The sequence below is a fragment of the Microtus oregoni genome, unplaced genomic scaffold (assembly GCF_018167655.1).
Source record: "Microtus oregoni isolate MIOR12 unplaced genomic scaffold, Mior012 000007F_ref0000211, whole genome shotgun sequence".
Classification (NCBI taxonomy): Eukaryota; Metazoa; Chordata; class Mammalia; order Rodentia; family Cricetidae; genus Microtus; species Microtus oregoni.
Genome location: NW_024543066.1, coordinates 52301428 through 52323628, shown reverse-complemented (window position 1 = coordinate 52323628; position 22201 = coordinate 52301428). Strand labels below are relative to the sequence as shown.

The window sequence follows — 22201 nt, the reverse complement described above, 5'->3', positions numbered from 1 at the left end:
CCGCCTGCCAATGGGAACCTCCTCACAAAAGGCCGAATTAATTGCCTTGATTAGGGCACTCCAAATAGCCAAGGGCCAATGGGCTAATATCTACACTGACTCTAAATATGCCTTCTTAATAGCCCATACCCATTCTGCACTCTGGAAGGAAAGTGGCTTCCTTACTACCAAGGGCACTCCCATAGTTAATGGACCCTTTATAGCCAACCTCTTGGAGGCCCTCCAGCTCCCTGCAGAAGTAGCCATTATTCACTGTCGGGGACACCAGTCCTCCAAGGACCCAGTGGCCCAGGGGCTGAGACCACAGAATACGGACCACATACCACTACAATAGTTAAGTACAAAACAGGTCAGCAGCCATTGAGTGCTTCCTGCACTGTCCCAGACAACAGCCCTCTGCACAATCAGGAAGGAGTCTAGTCGCCAGAAACGGAGCAGGAAGCAAAGAGAATGTGAGGAGGGAAGTGGCCGCTTTTTTAAAGAGAGAGACCACGCCCCAATGGGCAGGTATCTCAGCGGCTATTGGCTGGAGGAGCAGAAGGACCTCCCGCAACAGACAGAGGCAGAGAAAGACAACAGAGAGGAACAGAGATCAAGAAAGACAGGGACACAGAATCAAAGACAGGAAGAGAGAGAGGCAGAGGCATGAAAACAGGGATAGAGAAAAGCAGCAATCAATAGAGACAGATATTCCTAAGCAAGTCAAGAGCTCAATGGGCAACCCAGAAAGGGGCCTGCCCTTGTTTCTGACTATTAAAATGGGCAGGGTAGAGTGTTGCTTTTTTAAAATTGATATTTATTGAGCTCTACATTTTTCTCTGCTCCCCTCACTGCCTCTACCTTCCACCCTTCCGCCCTTCCCCCAAGGTCCCCATTCTCCCAATTTACTCAGGAGATCTTGTCTTTTCTAATTTCCATGTAGAATAGATCTATGTATGTCTATTTTAGGATCCTCATGTTGCCTAGGTTCTCTGATACTGTGATTTGTAGGCTGATTTTCTTTGCTTTATATTTAAAAACCACTTATGAGTGAGTACATGTGATAATTGTCTTTCTGGGTCTGGGTTACCTCACTCAAAATAATGTTTTCTAGCTCCATTCATTTTCCTGCAAAATTCAAGATGTCGTTTTTTTTCTGCTGTGTAGTACTTCATTGTGTAAATGTAACACATTTTTCTAATTCATTCTTCTATTGAGGGGCATTTAGGTTGTTTCCAGGTTCTGGCTATGACAAACAAAGCTGCTATGAACATAGTTGAGCACATGTCCTTGTGGCACAATTGAGCATCCTTTGGATATATACCCAAAAGTGGGATTACTGGGTCTTGAGGAAGGTTGTTTCCTAATTTTCTGAGAAATTGCCACACTGACATCCAAAGGGGTTTTATTAGCTTGCATTCCCACCAGCAATGCAGAAGTGTTTCCTTATACCTCTCCAGTATAAGCTTTCATCTGTGTTTTTGATCTTGACCATTCTTTTTTTTTAAAGATTTATTTATTATGTATACAACATTCTGCCTTGATGTATGCCCGCATGCCAGAGGAGAGCGCCAGATCTCAGTACAGATGGTTATGAGCCACAATGTTGTTGCTGGGAATTGAACTCAGGACCTCTGAAAGAGCAGCCAGTGCTCTTAACCTCTGAGCCATCTCTCCAGCCCCCGATCTTGACCATTCTTACAGGTGTAAGATGGAATCTCAGAGTTGTTTTGATTTGCATTTCTCTGATGACTAAGGATGGTGAACATTTCCTTATGTGTCTTTCGGCCATTTTAGATTCCTCTGTTGAGAGTTCTCTGTTTGGTTCTGTACTCCATTTTTTTATTGGATTATGTGATCTTTTGGTGTCCAATTGCTTGAGTTCTTTGTATATATGGGAGATCAGACCTCTGTATGATGTGGGGTTAGTGAAGTTCTTTTTCCATTCTGTAGACTGTCATTTTGTCTTGTTGACCGTGTCCTTTGCTTTTTAGAAGCTTTTCAGTTCCAGGAGGTCCCATTTATTAATTGTTTCTCTCAGTGTCTGTGCTGCTGGGGTTATATTTAGGAAGTGGTCTCCTATGCCAATGCATTCAAGTGTACTTCCCACTTTCTCTTTTATAAGGTTCAGTGTGGCTGGATATATGTTGAGGTCTTTGATCCATTTAGACTTGAGTTTTGTGCATGGTGATAGATATGGGTCTATTTTCATATTTCTACATATTGATATCCAGTTATGCCAGCAACACTTGTTAAATATGTTTTTTTCACATTTAATATTATTCCTTTCTTTGTCAAAAATCAGGTGTTCAAATGTGTATGGATTAATATCTGGGTCTTCGATTCGGTTCCATTGGTCCTTTTGTCTGTTCTCATGCCAATACCAGGCTATTTTCAGTACTATAGCTCTGTAGTAGAGTTTGAAGTCAAGGATTGTGATCCTCCATAAATTCTTTTATTGCCCAGGATTGTTTTGGCTATCCTGGGTTTTGGCTTTTCCATATGAAGTTGATTGAGTACTGTTCTTTGAGGTCTGTGAAGAATATTGCTGGAATTTCGATGGGCATTGCGTTGAATCTTTAGATTGCTTTTGGTAAAGTAAGATTGCCATTTTTACTATGTTAATTCTGCCTACCGAAGAGCATGGGAGATCTTTCCACTTTCTGGTGTCTTCTTAAATTTCTTTTTTCAAAGATTTAAAGTTCTTGGGGCTGGAAAGATGGCTCAGTGGTTAAGAGCATTGCCTGCTCTTCCAAAGGTCCTGAGTTCAATTCCCGGCAACCACATGGTGGCTCACAACCATCTGTAAAGAGGTCTGGTGCCCTCTTCTGGCCTGCAGACATGCACACAGACAGAATATTTTATACATAATAAATAAATAAATATTTTAAAAAAAGATTTGAAGTTCTTGTCAAAGAAGTCTTTCACTTGTTTGGTTAGAAGTATTCTGAGATATTTTATGTTATTTGTGGCTATTGTGAAGGGTGTTCTTTCTCTGATTTCTTTCCCAGCCCTTTTATCATCTGTGTGCAGGAGGGCTACTGATTTCTTTTTAGTTAATCTTGTATCCTGCTACATTGCTAAAAGTGTTTATGAGTTGTAAAAGTTCCTTGGTAGAATTTTTGGGATCACTTATGTAAACTATCATATCATCAGCAAACAGTAAGAGTTTGACTTCTTCTTTTCCAATTTGTGTCCCATTGATCTCCTTTTGGTGTCTTATTGCTCTAGCTAGGACCTCAAGAACTATATTGAATAGATATGGAGAGAGTGAACAGCCTTGTCTTGTTCCTGATTTCAGTGGAATCGCTGGGAGTTTCTCTCCATTTACTTTGATGTTGTCTGTTGGTTGCTGTATATTGCCTTCATTATGTTTAGGTACGTTCCTTGTATCCCTGCTCCCTCTAAGACCTTTATCATGAAAGGATGTTGTATTTTGTCAAATGCTTTTTTGGCATCTAATGAGATGATCATGTGGCTTTTATTTTTCAGCTTGTTTATATGGTGGATTACGTTGACAGATTTTTGTATGTTGAACCATCCCTGCATCTGTGGGATGAAGCTGACTTGGTCATGGTGGATAATGGTTCTGATGTGTTCTTGGATTCCATTTGCCGGTATTTTATTGAGTATTTTTTGCATCAATGTTCATGAGTGAGATTAGTCTATAATTCTCTTTCTTAGTATTGTCTTTCTGTGGTTTGAGTATCAGGGTAATTGTAGCTTCATAAAAACAGTTTGGCAATGTTCCTTCTATTTCTATTGTGTGGAATAATTTGAGGAGTATTGGTATTAGTTCCTCTCTGAAAGTTTTGTAGAATTCTGAGCTGAAACCATCTGGTCCTGGGCTTTTTTTGGTTGGAAGACTTTTGATGACTGTTTCTATTTCTTCAGCAGTTATAGGTCTGTTTAATTTGCTTATCTGGTCTTGATTTAATTTTGGTAAGTGATATTTATCCAGAAAGTTGTCCATTTCCTTTAAGTTTTCCAATTTTGTGTAATAGAGGTTTTCAAAATATGACCTTGTGATTCTCTGTATTTCCTTCGTGCGTGTTGTTATGCCTTCCTTTTCATTTCTGATTGTTAATTTGGATATTCTCTCTGTGTCTTTTGGTTAGTTTGGATAAGGTTTGTCTATTTTGTTGATTTTCTCAAAGAACCAACCCTTTGTCTCATTGATTCTTTGTATTGTTTTCTTTGTTTCTATTTTGTTGATTTCAGCTCTCAATTTGATTATTTCCTTCCATCTAGTTCTCTTAGGTGAGTTTGCTTCTTTTTGTTCTAAAGTTTTCAAATGTTCTGTTAATTCACTAGTGTGGGATTCTTCCAGCTTCCTTATGTTGGCATTTAATGCTATGAGCTTTCTCTTAACACTGCTTTCATTGTGTCCCATAAATTTGGGTATTTTGTGTGGTCATTTTCATTGAATTTTAGGAAGTCTTTAATTTCTCCCTTTATTTCTTACTTGACACATTGATAATTCAGGTGAGCATTGTTTAGTTTCCATGTGATTGTGGTTTTTCTAGAATTAGTATTGCTGTTGACTTTGTAGTTTTAAAACATGGTGATCTGATAAGGTACATTGTATTATTCCAAGTTTTTTGTATTTGTTGAGGTTTGTTTTGTTACTGAGTATGTGGTCAGTTTTTGAGAAGGTTCCATGAGGTGCTGAGAAGAAGGCATATTTTTTTCTGTTTGGATGGAATATTCTATAGATGTCTGTTAAGTTCATTTGAGTCATAACATCTGTTAATTCCCTTATTTCTCTCTTCATTTTTTGTCTGACTGACCTGTCCAGTGGTGAGAGGAGAGTATTGAAGTCTCCCATTATTAGTGTGTGGGGTTTAATGTACGATTTAAGCTTTAGAAGTGTTTCTTTGACATATGAGGGTGCCCTTGTATTTGGGGCATAGATGTTCAGTATTGAGATTTCCTCTTGATGAATTTTTCCTGTGACTAATATGAAATGACCTTCTTTGTCTCTTTTGATTGATTTTTAGCTTGAAGTCTGTTTTGTTGGATAATAGGATAGCTACACCCACATTTTTCTTAGGTCCTTTGATTGAAATATTTTTTTCCCAACCCTTTACTCTGAGACAATGTCTATCTTGGAGATTGAGATATGTTTCTTGTATGCAGAAGAAGGATGGATTCTGTTTTTATATTTAATCTGTTAGCCCATGCCTTTTTATAGGTGAGTTGAGTCCACTTATATTAATGGATATTAATGACCAGTGATTGCTATCTCCCATTAATTTAGTTGTCATTGTTGGTGATCTTTATTTGTGCTTTTTTCCCTTCTTTGGGATTTACTGCTATGAGATCATCAATTGTCTGTGTTTTGTTGGTGTAGCCAACTTCCTTGGGTTGGAGTTTTCCTTCTAGTATTTTATGTGTGGGTTTGTGGCTAGGTATTGGTTAAATCTAGATTTGTCATGGAATATCTTGTTTTGTCCTTCTATAGTAATTGAAAGTTTTGCTGGGTATAGTAGTCTGGGCTGGCATCCGTGGTCTCTTCATTTCTGTCTGCATTAACACTTGACCAGGACCTTCTGGCTTTCATTGTCTCCAATGAGAAGTCAGATGTAATTCTGATAGGTCTACCTTTATATGGTAATTGGCCTTTTTCCTTTCCAACTCTTAACATTCTTTCTTTACCCTCTATGCATAGTATTTTGATTATTATTATTATTATTATTATTATTGGACATTTTTTGCATCCAGTCTATTTGGTGTTCTGTAAGCTTCTTGTATCTTCATAGGCATATCTTTCTTTAGGTTGGAAAAGTTTTCTTCTATGATTTTGCTAAATATATTTTCTATGCTTTTGAGTTGAACTTCTCCTTCTTCTACACTTATTATTCTAAGATTTGGCCTTTTCATGGTGTTTCATATTTCCTGGATATTTTGGGTTAAGTTTTTGTTAGATTTAATGTTTTATTTACCTGATGAGTCTATTTCTTGTGTTGTATCTTCAGTGCTTGAGATTCTCCCTTCCATCTCTTGTATTCTGCTGTTTATGCTTGTGTTTGTGGTTCCTGATCATTTTCTCATGGTTTCTGTTTCTATGATTCCCTTGGCTTGTGTTTTTTTTATTGTCTATATATCAGTTTTCAAGTCTTGAATAGTTTCTTTCAAATGTTTGACTTCTTTTTCGTGATTTTCTTTAAAGGATTTGCTGCTGTCTTCCAATTTTTTTGTTGTCTTTTCTTCCATTTCTTTAAGGGAATTTCTTATTTCCTCTTTAAAAGTTTCAAACATACTCCTGAAGTCATTCTTTAGGTCAATTTCTTCTGCTTCATCAATATTTGGTTGTTCAGGTCTTGCTGTTGTAGGGTCTTTAGATTTTACTGGTGTTGTGTTGCTCTTTACACGGTTGCATGTGTTCTTACCTTTTCTACTCATCTTTTCTTCTGATAGGTGTGGTTGGAACTGTCTGAGATTCTGTTGAATAATCATCTAGGTGCCAGCAAATCCAAAGCTCAAATGGTTATTTCTCAGTACAGTCAGTGTCACAGTTCTAGTTACCCTGCTGGTTACTCCTTGTTCCTGGAGATAGCTCAGTGCTCCTGGGCATTGCTCCACTCTCTTGGAGTTTGCTGTCTCAGGCCTGCTTTGGTCTAGGTTACAGGCTTTTCTCAGTTTCTCTAATTCCTGGTCTGGATCCCCTCCTGCAGAGGTCCCTGGCTTGGAGTTGGTCCTGCAAGGGTCTCTGGCTCTGGTCTATTGCTTCGGAGTTCCCAGGCTCGGGTGTGCCCAGAACCACAGAGGACCTAGCTTAGCCTTACTCCCTCAGAGGTCTCAGACTCATGCTCGGATCCGCAGAGGTTTCAGGTTCCTGCCTATTCCCTCTGATGTCCCAGACCAATGCCTGGACCCACAGAGGTCCGGGCTCAGGCCTACTCGCTCTGTGGTCCCAGACTCGCACCTAGCCCTGCAGAGATCTCTGGTTCTTGCTTTTCCCTTGGAGGTCCCAGATTCATGCCCAGACTGGCAGAAGTCCTGGCTCAGGCCTAGTTCTTGGGAGGTCCTAGACTCAAGCCCAGACCCACAGGGGTTCTGGCTTAGGTCTATGTAGCGGCGTAAAAAAATGCAGGCAGATAGTAAAGAAATGTATATAGCTTTAATGGAGAAATAAACTTACAGAACCGAGGTTCCGGCGTAGCACAGGAAGCAGGAAAAGGGACGAGCAGCCTCCCGCGCCTGATTTATCAGTATACATTTGCCTGAGGCAAACCCGCCCCCTAAGGGGCTGGACATATCCGTACATCTCCCCTTTTTGTCTAAACAAGACAGAACCAAACCAAATACAACTATAAACAATAATAACAAATGATAAATATAACAAACAATATTGAGAACAAAAGTTTTGCTACACATTCTATCTCAAGGAGTCTAAATAATGTAGAGAATAACTACAATTAAATAATCTTCAACTCCGTCAAAGATCTGAGAAGGGAATAAATATTACTTAACAAATGAGAGATATCCAAAATGTGCAACAAATGACAGAGACAACTGACTACCTGGGCAATCACGCAAAGTCTCGTTTGCAATGTTGAGTCAACCAACTTTGGCTAAGGCCTAACATAACTGACATACCATTATCCAATGCAAGGAACTTTCTTAGAATTATCCTACCCTGTTTGGCAAGATAAGACAATCCTTTTTCATATCTTAGTCAGTAGTTGAGGAATGGGCTTTTCTTAACCCAAAGGCCAGTTCTGCCAAGAAGACAAGCTCCCAGTGGAGTGTCTTTGGTGCTCAGTGTTCTCTCGGGAGTAGAGTGGTGTTGCCAGGAGTAATTGTGTCTCGTTGGCACAGAATTCTAGGTTAGATTAAAGGCCATTTTCTACAGCTCTTCGAAGAGGCTTAAGATCATACTATCTATACGAAATATAATCTCTATGTATCTAAAAGACCTGATTAACCTAAAAATAAATATGACAAACATATAATTCTCAATACCTATCTAATTTGAAAACTAAGAGAATAAACAACTGTGCAATATATGAAGATAATGATCTTCACCTGTAAACAATATCATTACATATCAAATGTAAACAATGTTATTACATAAATAGTATCAGAGGTAGAAATGTACATTGTGATATGGTAGATGTATCTATACAATATAAGCATACTCTTATACAAAATTAGAGGTAGGAACACTCACATTCAATATTCAATATATCAATATACAAGAAACAGTACCAATATAATTTTCTAAAAACAGTAAGTCACAAATACCAATCATCCCATCAAACCAGTTAATCCCCCCCTTTTTTTTGAATATTCCCCTAATTCCATACAATATCTCCCCGTCCCCTCAACCCTAAACCAACCACTAAAAGATGTCCCTAACCCTGTGGGCAAACTCTGTTGGGAGAGGGGACATCGTCCTCTTAGATTGCTTCTAGCTGACATGGGGGCGACGTTCTTCTTAGGGGCCCCTGTGAAAGCAAATGATGGTAAAATTCCCAAATTAACCTTTGACCTAAGAAAATTATAACTAGTCTCTGAGCGTTTTGAGAAGGTCCAGCGAGAGTGTTGTCAAAAATGTGCATCATTCGAAATTGTCTCATGCAGTTGGTACCAAAAAACAGGTCTAATATTAGCGCATAAAAAAAATATTCATGACGTCATAAAAACCAGATTGAATTGATGTTGTGGGGCCCCATCTTCATCCTGGAAACTTCAAAGATTACTGTAGGAAAATTTGGTGTTATGGGAAATTTAAACATTAACAACAAGGACATATACTGACATATAAAGAAAGACACAGATATGAGGAAAGGCAAAGAAAGTTTATCAAGTATAAAATTATTCTTATTCTGTCCCATTTCATGGCTCCTGACCTGAGACAGAAACTCTGAAATATCTCTTATCAACAGGCTTGAAATTGAAGAGGGACTGAGGCATAGTCCAACTCCAAAACCAGCTCTACACATTTATAAAGAAGTGTTCAATAAAACATATAAATATATATAAAAAATCAATACTTACAGAATGTATAGAATTTTATTATTGATCCTTAGTGGGTCGTAAATATTTTCCATCCATCAGTAATTAAATATTCAGGGTCCCTTAAATTCTTTGAAGATGAGTATTTTCCTGTGGAGATAAGAAAAGAACCCTGCCCCCAACCTATCTGTAATCCGTACCATCAGTATGCTCGCCATCCTTGTGAATGAATTGTTATTTATCTTTTCCAAGTGGCTTCTCTTCTTCAAACCAAACCTTTATTAATTTTGACGGTATCCATAATTTTTCCTCACCTGTGGAGATAAGAGCAAAACCCCTTCCCCAACGCAGCACATCTCCTGGCTTCCATTGTGAGGTCAGTACATCCTTGAAATAAACTGGTTGATTTAGTTCAGTAGACTTTTCCATTATCCAATGTCTTTCTGCAGCCATTGTTCCCTTCTCATTAGCGTTGAGAAAATTCAAGGTTAACAAAGCATTATGTAACCTATTTCTGGGGGTGTTTTCCACCCCTTTCTGTTTGTTCAACATATCCTTTAAAGTTCAATTTGATCTTTCTATGACTGCTTGAGCTGTAGGATTGTATGGTATACCTGTAACATGCTTGATATTGTAATAATCAAAAAACCGTTTCATTTTCCTAGAGACATAAGCAGGATGATTATCCGTCTTTATTTGTGTAGGTATACCCATGATAGCCATGACTTTTAATAAATGAGTGATTACTGAATCAGCTTTTTCTGAACTTAAAGCAGTTGCCCACTGAAAGCCTGAATAAGTGTCAATGGTGTGATGAACATACTTCAATTTGCCAAATTCTGCAAAGTGGAACACATCCATCTGCCAGATTTCATTCCTTTGGGTGCCCTTCGGATTAGCCCCTGCAGGCAGTGGCGTTTGGTTATAGAAAGAGCAAGTAGGGCATTTCTTTACAATCTCCTTAGCTTGTTGCCATGTAATAGAAAACTCTTTCTTCAAACCTTTGCTATTAACATGATGTTTTTTATGAAATTCAGAGGCTTGTAGCACACTACCAATCAATAATTGATCAATTTCTGCATTACCTTGTGCTAGAGGACCTGGCAGACCCGTATGGGATCGGATGTGTGTTATGTACATAGGGCAAAGCCTGTTCCTGATCAAATCTTGAACCTGGATAAACAATGAGGTTAGTTCTGTATCATCAGGTATAAATTCAGCAGTTTCAATATGTAAAATAACTCTTTCTGCGTATTGTGAATCAGTGACTATATTAATAGATTCTTTAAAATCTCTTAGTACCATAAGAATGGCATATAATTCCGCCTTCTGGACAGAATCTTAAGGACTTTGTTCCACCTTACCCAAGTCTTCTGATTTGTAATCTGCCTTCCCTGATTTATTGGCATCAGTATAGAATGTACGGGCTCCAGTTATTGGAGCATCACGGACGATTCGAGGAAGGATCCAAGAAGTTCTCTTTATGAAGTTAAGCCTCTTGCTTTTTGGATAGTTGTTATTAATGTCTCCCAAAAAATTAGCACAAGCTCTTTCCCATGGTTCATTATCTTCCCATAATTTCTTTAGTTCATCAGCAGTGAAAGGCACTATAATTTCTGCCGGGTCTATGCCTGCTAGTTGACAAAGTCTCAACTTGACTTTTATAATTAACTCAGAGACTTTTTCCACATAAGTTTTCAGTATCTTACTTGGTTTATGTGGTAAAAAGATCCATTCCAAGATAATGTCATCTCTCTGCATTAAAATTCCTGTAGGAGAAATTTTTGATGGTAGTATGACGAAAATACAATCGAGCTCTGGTTCACCCTGTCCACATGTGCCTGTTGTAATTTCTCCTCAATCATTGTCAGTTCCTTTCCTGCTTCAGCTGTTAATTCTCTGGGACTGTTTAAATCTTTATCACCATCCAAGGTTTTGTTCAAATGAATTATTAGATCAGGTGTTATCCCGATAGCTGGTCGTAGACTGGAAATGTCTCCTAACAGTCTTTGAAAGTCATTAAGAGTCCGTAGGCAATCTCTCCTAATTTGTGCTTTTTGTGTCTTAATTTTTTGCAAACCTATTTTATAACCTAAATAATTAACAGAATCTCCCTTCTGAATCTTTTCAGGAGTGATTTGCAATCCCCATTTAGGTAAAAGTATCTTTATTTCTTCAAACAGTCTGTTCAAGGTATCCATGTTTGAATAGGATAACAAAATGTCGTCCATGTAATGGTATACTATAGATTTGGGAAATTTCTTGCGTATTATTTGCAATGGTTGGTTCACAAAATATTGGCACAGGGAGGGGCTATTTAACATACCCTGGGGGAGGACGGTCCAGTGGTACCTCCTCGAATGTTGAGAATTATTATAAGTAGGCACTGTGAAGGCAAATTTTTCTCTATCTTCTTTTTGCAAAGGTATAGTGAAAAAACAATCCTTTAAATCAATAACTATGAGAGGTCATCCTTTTGGTAATAAAGAGGGCAAAGGAATTCCAGATTGCAGAGGGCCCATAGGTTGAATAACCCTGTTGATGGCCCTGAGACCTGTCACCATTCTCCATTTACCTGATTTTTTCTTAACCACAAATACAGGAGAATTCCAAGGGCTGGTAGATTCTTCTATATGTCCAGCATCTAATTGCTCTTGTACCAGCTGTTCTAAAGCCTGTAACTTTTCCTCAGCTAAAGGCCATTGCTTTGTCCATATTGATTTCTCAGTCAACCATTTTAGAGGCAAGGCTGTTGGTATCTCTGAAGGGACATCAATTGCTTGTTCTTGTACAGCCCGAATGGCCAGTTTTCTCCATTTGTATTATCTTTTAATATTATTCTCAGAAATATAGGCTCTAGAAGTAGCAGGAATGTTAATTTGGGTATTCCATTGTTGTAATAGGTCACGACCCCATAAATTCATTGCAATATTGGCTACATATGGCCTTAATTTTCCTATTTGTCCCTCTGGCCCTATACATTCAACCCATCTTGTGCTCTGCCTTACTTGAGATAGGGTTCCAATTCCCAGGAGCTGAACATTTACATTCTGAAGAGGCCAATATGAATGCCAAGATTCTGGGGTAATGATTCTTACATCAGCACCTGTGTCCAGCAGGCCAGTAATAAAAATGCCATTTACACACACTCTCAGTTTAGGTCTTTGATCATTTATAGAAGTTTGCCAAAACACACGTAACTCATCTTTCTGATCACTATTGCTTATAACAGTAGGTATGTGGCTTCCTAATTGTCCTGACGAGGCACATTCTCTGCAGAAACTGGAAATGACTGAACCATGTTTGCAAGGCCCCCCCCCTCATGTTTCCATTCTGTATCAGGTTGCCTTGTCTATCTCTTGTAGACCTGCATTCATTCATCCAGTGTCTGCCTTTTCCACATCTTCTATATAAACCTGAAGAAACCTCCTATTTCTGTTATTTCTAGAGGATGCATTATTATTATTATTTCTGAAAATCTGTTGTTTACAATTCCTTTTCATATGACCCATTTTGCCACAATTAAAACATTTGGGGTGGCTCACAACCATCTGTAATGAGATCTGGTACCCTCTTGTACACACAATAAATAAATTAAAAAATAAATAAATAAATAAAGAAAACATTTGGTATTCTGGTGTCTCCTTTTACCATTGGAAATTGCTTCTTCTACCCATGCTTCAGTGCCATAGTCAAATGTGTCAACATTCAGTGTATGCAAGACACATTCTTCCAAGGGCGCTGGTCTGAACTTTAAAGGCCCCAAGATCTTTTTGCATTCCACATTTGCATTTTCATAAGCCAAAGACTCAATCATTATACGTCTTGCTTCTGGGTCAGATATCCCTATTTGTACAGCCTTAGTTAGTCTTTGTAAAAAGTCACTAAAGGGTTCTCTCTGACCCTGTTTAACTCTGACAAATGATTCCATTCTCTGTCCTGGGTCTTGTACCCTGTCCCAAGCCCTTAAGGCAGCTGTAGTAAACATGGAGAGTGTGTTTTCATCCAAATTAGCTTGTTCCTGAGGGTCGGAAAAGAGCCCTTCACCTAGAATTTTATCTAGGGAAATGTCAATTCCCTTCGCCTTTTCCTGCTGTTCTAAAAGTCTAGCCTCTTGCCTGAATAAGCATTTCCATTTTAATTGCAGTCCACTCTCAAGGACCGCAGAGCTCAGCTGGAGCCAGTCCGAGGGAGTTGCTCTGCTTGTCATGGCCCAAGATCTTATCATCTCTTTAACAAAAGAGGCTTGCATCCCAAAAGTCATGACAGCCTGTTTTATTTCCTTGAGATCATTCATACGGACAGGCTCCCATGTATCTTCCTTTATGACCCTAGGGTTTCTGGAACCAATCACCTTCTCTGTTGTTATTACTGGAAAGGCAGGTAGAGCTGTAGGTAGAGCTTTGTGGAAATTGTCCCGGAGGGATTTATCCACAGATGTAGTTAAAATTTGCCTTTCTACCCTTTGCTCTTCTTCATCAGAATTTAGAAATTCCTCAATCTTTTCAATTCTATTCACCATTGCCTTCTGCAATGTCTGAATCTCTTGTCCAGAATTATGTTCCAAAGCCTTCATTGAGGATTCTAAAGTATGAAGTTTGTCCGTTAGAGATAACTTGTCATCTTTGGACATAGTTTTTATGGCATAAACCATGCCTTCTTGTATTGACAATCTTTCCTCCAATCTGTCATAAACTTTAGACAAAATCCGATTGTCACATTCAGCAGTTTTGATTCTCTCAGTTAATGTTTCATTTCCTACAGAAAGGGACTGCTGGAACTTACGATCCAAATCAGCTGTTCCCTCTTCCATAGTAATGAATTTCTCCTTAACATCAGCCTGTACCTTTTCTAAATTTTGCTCAGTTAATTGAGTCATGTTAAACAAAGATCTGTTCTCTTCCTGGAGAACTTCAAACTGATTCTTGAGAAGATTGTTGTCATTCTCAATAGTTTTTAAATGTTCAACCTCTGTCTTAAGAGACTTTATCATATTTCTATTGTCAAACCATATAGTGCCAAGGAAAACTACGAATCCCAGAAATATCCATAGATGTAGGGTGATAGACACCTCTTGTAAAATCTCCCACATGGTGCACTCAAAAAGGCTGTTAAAATCTAAAATAGTCACGTTCTCAGACACTTTATTTATAAAAGAAAAAATTCTTTTACCTGCAATGACCGGTTCCTGCCAGTGGTGGCGAAAGAGTCCACTTGAGTCCACGTGGCCTAAGTCTGAAATAAATGACTCAAAAACAAAATTGGAGCAGACACCAGGCTGCTAAATAGCAATTGGGCCAGAAAGGGCCATTCTTATGGTGCTAAGGGATTTTAAAGAATCTATTAATATAGTCACTGATTCACAACACGCAGAAAGAGTTATTTTACATATTGAAACTGCTGAATTTATACCTGATGATACAGAACTAACCTCATTGTTTATCCAGGTTCAAGATTTGATCAGGAACAGGCTTTGCCCTATGTACATAACACACATCCGATCCCATACGGGTCTGCCAGGTCCTCTAGCACAAGGTAATGCAGAAATTGATCAATTATTGATTGGTAGTGTGCTACAAGCCTCTGAATTTCATAAAAAACATCATGTTAATAGCAAAGGTTTGAAGAAAGAGTTTTCTATTACATGGCAACAAGCTAAGGAGATTGTAAAGAAATGCCCTACTTACTCTTTCTATAACCAAACGCCACTGCCTGCAGGGGCTAATCCGAAGGGCACCCAAAGGAATGAAATCTGGCAGATGGATGTGTTCCACTTTGCAGAATTTGGCAAATTGAAGTATGTTCATCACACCATTGACACTTATTCAGGCTTTCAGTGGGCAACTGCTTTAAGTTCAGAAAAAGCTGATTCAGTAATCACTCATTTATTAAAAGTCATGGCTATCATGGGTATACCTACACAAATAAAGACGGATAATCATCCTGCTTATGTCTCTAGGAAAATGAAACGGTTTTTTGATTATTACAATATCAAGCATGTTACAGGTATACCATACAATCCTACAGCTCAAGCAGTCATAGAAAGATCAAATTGAACTTTAAAGGATATGTTGAACAAACAGAAAGGGGTGGAAAACACCCCCAGAAATAGGTTACATAATGCTTTGTTAACCTTGAATTTTCTCAACGCTAATGAGAAGGGAACAATGACTGCAGAAAGACATTGGATAATGGAAAAGTTTACTGAACTAAATCAACCAGTTTATTTCAAGGATGTACTGACCTCACAATGGAAGCCAGGAGATGTGCTGCGTTGGGGAAGGGGTTTATCTCCACAGGTGAGGAAAAATTGTGGATACTGTCAAAATTAATAAAGGTTTGGTTTGAAGAAGAGAAGCCACTTGGAAAAGATAAATAACAATTCTTTCATAAGGATGGCGAGCATACTGATGGTAAGAAATACAGATAGGTTGGGGGCAGGGTTCTTTTCTTATCTCCATAGGAAAATACTCATCTTCAAAGAAATTAAGGGACCCTGAATTTTTAATTACTTATGGATGGACACATTTTGTAAGTATTAATTTATATATATATATAATTTATATATATGTCTTATTAAACATTTCTTTATAAATATGTAGAGCTGGTTTTGAAGTTGGACTCTGGTTCAGTCCCTCTCCCATTCCAAGTCTGTTAGTAAGAGAAAAACCCAGAGTTTCTGGAGTTTCTGTCTCATGTCAAGAGCCATGATATGGGACATAAAGAAATATGAGTTTTGAAAACATCTTTGCTTTTCTTCATATCTATCATACTTTTCATTGAATATATCTATCATGTCTTTCATTGAATATATATATGTATGTATATATATGTCTATATGATGAATGTTTAAGTTTTTCAAAATGAACAATGAGTTTTTCCTGAAGTGACATTTGAAGTTTCCAGGAAGAAGATGGGGCCCCACAACAACAACACTACCTGGTTGATATGACGTCATGATACTGATAGCACTACTACAGACCTGTTTTGGATACCAGCTGCACAAGACGATCCCAACTTGGTTAGCTGAAATGGTGCACATCTTGTACAACATTCTGGCCAGACCTCCACAAAATACTCAGAGACTATTTGCAATTTTAAAAGACATTGATCTTGGGGGCTGGAGAGATGGCTCAGTGGTTAAGAGCATTGCCTGCTCTTCCAAAGGTCCTGAGTTCAATTCCCAGCAACCACATGGTGGCTCACAACCATCTGTAAAGACGTCTGGCGCCCTCAACTGGCCTTCAGGCATACAGACAGAATATTGTATACATAATAAATAAATTTAAAAAAAAAAGACAATGATCTTGAAATTTAACCATCATTTTACTTTCACAGGATCCCCCAGAAAGAACGTCGCCCCCATGACAGCTGGAAGTAATTCTAGAATACGACGTCCCCTCTCCCAGTAAAGTTTACCCCTGGGTTTAGGGACATAATTTAGGGGTTAGGAGGTTGGGGGAAGAATTTTATAAGCTCAGGGATCATTTTGAAAAAAAAAAAAAGAGGGAATGATGGGATAATAGATTTATAACTGTGAGTTACTGCTCTTAGACAAATATATTGGTATCGATTCTTTTTTTTAATATTTATTTATTATGTATAATTTATTTATTTATTATGTATACAATATTCTGTCTGTATGCCTGAAGGCCAGAAGAGGGCGCCAGACCTCTTTACAGATGGTTGTGAGCCACCATGTGGTTGCTGGGAATTGAACTCAGGACCTTTGGAAGAGCAGGCAATGCTCTTAACCACTGAGCCATCTCTCCAGCCCCCTGGTATCGATTCTTGTATATTGATACAAAGTTAAATTATATTGACTATTGTATGCATGCATGTTTCTATCTCTGTTTAAAACATTTTTATGTATTGATATATATTGTATTGATAAATATATATTGTATATATTTACCATATTGCAGTGTACATTTCTACCTCTGATTAAGATACTTATATAATGTTTGTGTATTGATATATATTTACCATATTGCAATGTATATTTGTACAGTGTTTATATTTGGCGGTCATTATCCTCATTTGTTACACAGTTGTTTATTGTCTTAGTCTTTTAGTTAGATAGATATTGAGAATTATATAGATAGTCATCTAAGTTTGTCATTTATAATTAGACTAATCAGGTTCTCTAGATATATAGAGATTATACTCAGTATAGATAGATAATCTTCAACCTCTTCAAAGAGCTGTAGAAAATGGCCTTTAATCTAACTCAGAGTTTCGTGATAGTGAGACACAATTGCTCCTGGCAACACCGTTCTATTCCCGAGAGAATGTTGAGCACCAAAGACACTCCACCTGGAGCCTTTCTATTTGGCAGAACTGGCCTTTGGGCAAAGAAATGCCCATACCTGAACCACTGACAGAGATACAGAGCGTGCATCAATGGATAAAACAGGACTGTCATATCCTGCCAAGACAGGGTAAGATAGTTTTGAAAAGTTCCTTGCCTTTAATAATGGTATGTCAGTTATGTTAGGCCTTAGCCAAAGTTGGTTGACTCAACATTGCAAACGAGACTTTGGGTGATTGCCCAGGTAGTCAGTTGTCTCTGTCAATTGTTGCACATTTTGGATATATCTCGTTTGTTAAGTAATATTTATTCCCTTCTCAGATCTTTGACGGAGTTGAAGATTATTTCATTGTAGTTACTCTCTACATTATTTACACTCCTTGAGATAGAATGTTTAGCAAAACTTTTGTTCTCAATATTGTTTGTTATATTTATTATTTGTTATTATTGTATATAGTTGTATTTGGTTTAGTTCTGTCTTATTTAGACAAAAAGGGGAGATGTACGGATATGTCCAGCCCCTTAGGGGGCGTGTTCGCCTCAGGCTAATGTTTGCCTATAAATTTGGCGAGCGTGCTCCCAGCCATTACTTCTGCTTTCCTGGTCTCTGCGGGAATGGTGGTTCTGTAAGTCTATTTCACCATTAAAGCTGTGTATATATTTTTACAATCTGTCTGCATTTGTTTACGCCGTTACAACTTGGAATAATGTTCAATGGCTGAATCAAGTGTGTCAGGGCTGTGACCAAACTCTATACCTGAATATGGTGGCCACCAAGTACCACATATACTGTCTGATTAGATTGTTTGTTTGTTTGGGGGGTGTTTGTTTGTTTTTATTGTTGGTTTTATTTGACTAAGTTGATACAAGCTAAGGATCTTCTAGTGAGAAGGATTGAGGAATTACCTCCATCCGATTGGCCTGTAGGCAATTCTGTGAGGGCAGTTTCTCTTCTTTCTTTGTTTTATTTTTGAGACAGATCTTGCTATAGAGCCATGTTTTAGCTGGAACTCACCATGTAGTCCAGGATCCAACTGCCTCTGCCAATTGCTAGGATTTAAAGTGTGGCCCCCATGCCCAGGCCACATTTTCTTGATTAATGATCGATGTGGGGGAGGTCAGACCACAGAGGAGAGTGCCACACCTGGGCAGGTGATCCTGCGTTATATAAAAAGGCAGCTAAGTGAGCCACAAGGAAGCAAGCCAGTAAGCAGTGGTCCTCCATGGCCTCTGTTTCAATTCCTACTTTGATTTTCTGCCCTGACTTTCCTCAGTAATGGAGCAAGACCTGGGAGTTATAAGATGAAATAACCCTTTCCCTTCCAAGTTGCTTTTGGTCACTGTGATCGTTTGAAAGCAAATGGCCCCCAAAGAGAGTGGCCTTATCAGGAGGTGTGACTTTGTTGGAGTAGATACGGCCCTGTTGGAAGAAGTGTGTCACTGTGGGGTGGGCTTTGAGGCCTCACATCTGCTCACATCCAGTATGCAATCGCTTCTGTTGCCTGTGGGTCAGTTCCTTCTCCAGCACCATGTCTGCCTGCATGCCACCATGAAAACAATGGACTAAACCTCTGAACTGTAAGCCAGCCCCAATAAATGTTTTCCTTTATAAAAGTTGCTGTGGTCATGGTGTCTCGTCACAGCAACAGAGACCTAACTAAGACGGTCATGGTGTGTATCATAACAACAGAAACTTCACTGGGATGAACATCCTCAAAGAGGTTTCCAGGCTTCCCCCACCAGGCACACGAGGGAAGACTGGAAGCGTGAAGGGGGCACAGTAGTGGTGCTGGGATACAGTAGTGGTGCTGGGTCAAGGGTAGGCCAGCTATTGCTTTCAACACCTGCCCATAGGGGTGCCACCCTCCAAAGAGAGTGGGCAATCTCCTATGGCTGGGGCAGGCTGGTCTGGAGGACTCAAAGGCACAGGCTTGCTTCCCTGCCCCCTGGGCCTCATCCCAGGAAGACCGCAGCCAAGAGAGACCAACCACAGTGTCTGGAGGGGGACCACCAAAGGGTAGTCAAAAGGCAGGAGAACCCTTTCACAGAGTGAAGCCAACATTCATTCTGCTGTCTCTCTCCCGGGGCCCAAGCCTGACTAGCAAATAAAGAACTTTCTTTTATTTGTTTTATTTATTTATTTATTTTAAAAAGCCTATACAGCACCCGGTATTCCAAGGCGGTCTCCCATCCAAGTACTAACCAGGCCCGACCCTGCTTAGCTTCCGAGATCAGACGAGATCGGGCGCGTTCAGGGTGGTATGGCCATAGACTGTTTTATTTTTGAGACAAACTAACCTCTAACTCACTGTCCTCCTGCCTCAGCGTCCCTAGGGCTGGAATTACAAGGGTGCACATCACACCTGACTCTGGGGTAAGTGCTTCTGAATGGGACTGGAGACCACGGTGTCCTCTACATTTGTAGTACGGGGGCACACACATGCTAAACTACTACACATTACTTTTCTATATCCCAAAGTGTCCAGAACGTTCTGAAAAATGCCAAGAATGATATCATGAGACAAGAGAAGGCAAAATATCAGGGCATTATTGCAGGCAGTGGGCAGAGATGTCTGAACCTGGTATGACCTTATCCCCTCCCCAGTGCTCAGTCTCTTCACCTAGAAGTTATAGGGCTGGGGGCTCAGGAGAGGTGGCTGGTTCATAAGAGCACTTGCTGCTTGGATTCAGCTCTCAGCACCCATATAATTCACAACTACCTGTAACTCCAGTGCCCCTAGAATTTGACTTGCAGGTAATTGTGAGCCAGTCACTATATGGGGTGCTGGGAGCAGAACCCAGGAAGAGCAGCCAGGGCTCTTGATTGCTCCATCCCAGCTGATCTTTTTTAATTTGTTAGTATACAAAGACATAGGTTTTGTTGAGAGATTTTGAAAAATATATATCATTATATTTTGTTCTCATTTGTGTGATACACACACACACACACACACACACACACACACTGTTCTCCTCTTCTCCCTCTTGCCAGTGCTAACTTCATTAGCTTGATAGATGCTTGGGAGTTAACTAAAGCACTCTTCTAGGTGTGTCTGGGAAGAGGCATCGTACAAGAAAAGGCCAGGTGGTGGTGCACACCTTTAAACCCAGCACTCGGGAGGCAGAGGCAGGTGGATCTCTGTGAGTTCGAGGCCAGCCTGGTCTACAATAGCTCGTTCCAGTACAGGCTCCAAAGCTACAGAAAAACAAAGCTGTCTTGAAAAACAAAAAACAAAACAAAAAGACTGGGAGTTAAATGGGACAAAATGGGAAGGAGAAGGAAGCCTACTGAGCACTAAATTCTATCCTTTCTATGTGGGTGCCTTGGCTACAGCTGTCACTCAAGTACATCAGCCTAGCTCCTTCTACCGTTCAACCTGGTCTGAACCTATACCTATCGTTGCTCTCTCTCTCTCTCTCTCTCTCTCTCTCTCTCTCTCTGTGTGTGTGTGTGTGTGTGTGTGTGACTTTTTCATGTGTATGAGTGTTTTGCCTGTATGTATGTCTGTGAACTGTAAGTACGCCTGATGTCTGAAGAGGCCAGAAGAAGGCATTAAATCCCCTGAAACTGGAGTTACAGATGGTTTTGAAACTCAAGTCTTCCGGAAGAGCAGCAACTGCTCTTAACCAATGAGGCATTGATACAGGTCCTCTCTTACTGGCTTTTGTTTGTTCTTAGGCTTGTTTGTTTGTTTGTATTTTGAGACAGGATCTCTGTGAGTTTCAGGGCAGCCAGACTACATCTAGCTCCCAGCTTTTTGGATAGTGCCTCCTTCCAGACAGACGCGCCTGGAAGTGTGCTTTAGTTAACTCCCAAGCATCTCTCGAGGTAATGAAGTTAAGGAATTGGGCTGGCAAGAGGGAGCAGTGGAGGTGGGGGCACGACAAATGAGAACAAAGTATAACGATATATCTGTGTCAAAATTCTCAATGAAACCTATTTCTTTGTATACTAACAAATTTTTAAAAACAAACAAACAAACAAACAAAAAAAACCAGCTGTGTTTTAGAGAGCTGCCACCAGAGGGAGGGAGAAGCCTGTTTGGAAATCGGTTCAGGGAGCAGGCATCTATCTCGCCGGGAGACTGGAGACCCTCTATTCTCTCTCCCCGTCCTGGTCCCGCCCCAGGCAATCCTCAGAGCGGGCTTTAGACCCTAGCAAGACCGGAAGCTGCAGAAAAAAAGCGGGCGAATAGCGAGGGATGAGCCGAGGGCTGCAGCCAAGCCCGGTGGTTTACTCTGCTAGCCTGCAGAGCCTCGCTCAACTAGCAGGGAGACCCGAGGGCCGCTGGGTGCCGAGCAGCTGAGGGGAGGGGGGCGTCCCAGTTACTTCCCGAGCTAATGGCTTTCGGAATAAGTGGGGCCATGAGAAACCTAAACTCACGACTTTCCAGACCTGGGCGGGGCCAGGAGTGGGGACTGTGCCCTAAACCGCAGGGGCTGTTGTGGGTCCCCACCGCGGGGTGGGAAGAAGGAGGGAAGACCGGAGTCGGCAGGAACAATACTGGCTCCCTGCCAGGAGCAGTGAATTCAATGGGGATTAAGTAAAGAGTAGGGCTGGGAAAGAGAAGACAAAGAGAAAAGGGAAAGTGGAGAAAATATCTAATCGTCTGCACGCCTTTCTTCCTGGTCCTCCCAGTTTCATCCCGCTGAGGAGCTAGCTGAACCTTTGAACTAAAGTTAGCCTTTAGAAGGACTGCAAATGTTTTGGAAATTTCAAACACCTTGGAAGGCGGTGGAAAGTCCTAGGCATCGGCTAAGCTATGGGGCTTGTTCTTGCCCCAAGATGGAGTGCTAGGCCTGACTGGGCCTTTCCGTCTGTTTCCACAGTTCTTGCTGATCTCGGAGAGTCGGGGTCTGTTAATGAGAAAGATGCCTGAAGAATGATCTCAGTGAAAGACTTAGCCTCTATCCGCCGCTGCGAGGAAGGGGCAAAACGAGAGTCAG

At 40.1% G+C, this 22201-nt stretch overlaps 1 non-coding gene across 1 annotated transcript; it reads right to left on the bottom strand.

Annotated features, from left to right (window-relative positions):
* Positions 1-19408: 19408 nt before the first annotated feature.
* Positions 19409-19527, bottom strand: LOC121451134. Its single transcript, XR_005974668.1, has one exon. It is a non-coding gene; the product is annotated as a 5S ribosomal RNA (ribosomal RNA).
* Between the last annotated feature and the right edge of the window lie 2674 nt (positions 19528-22201).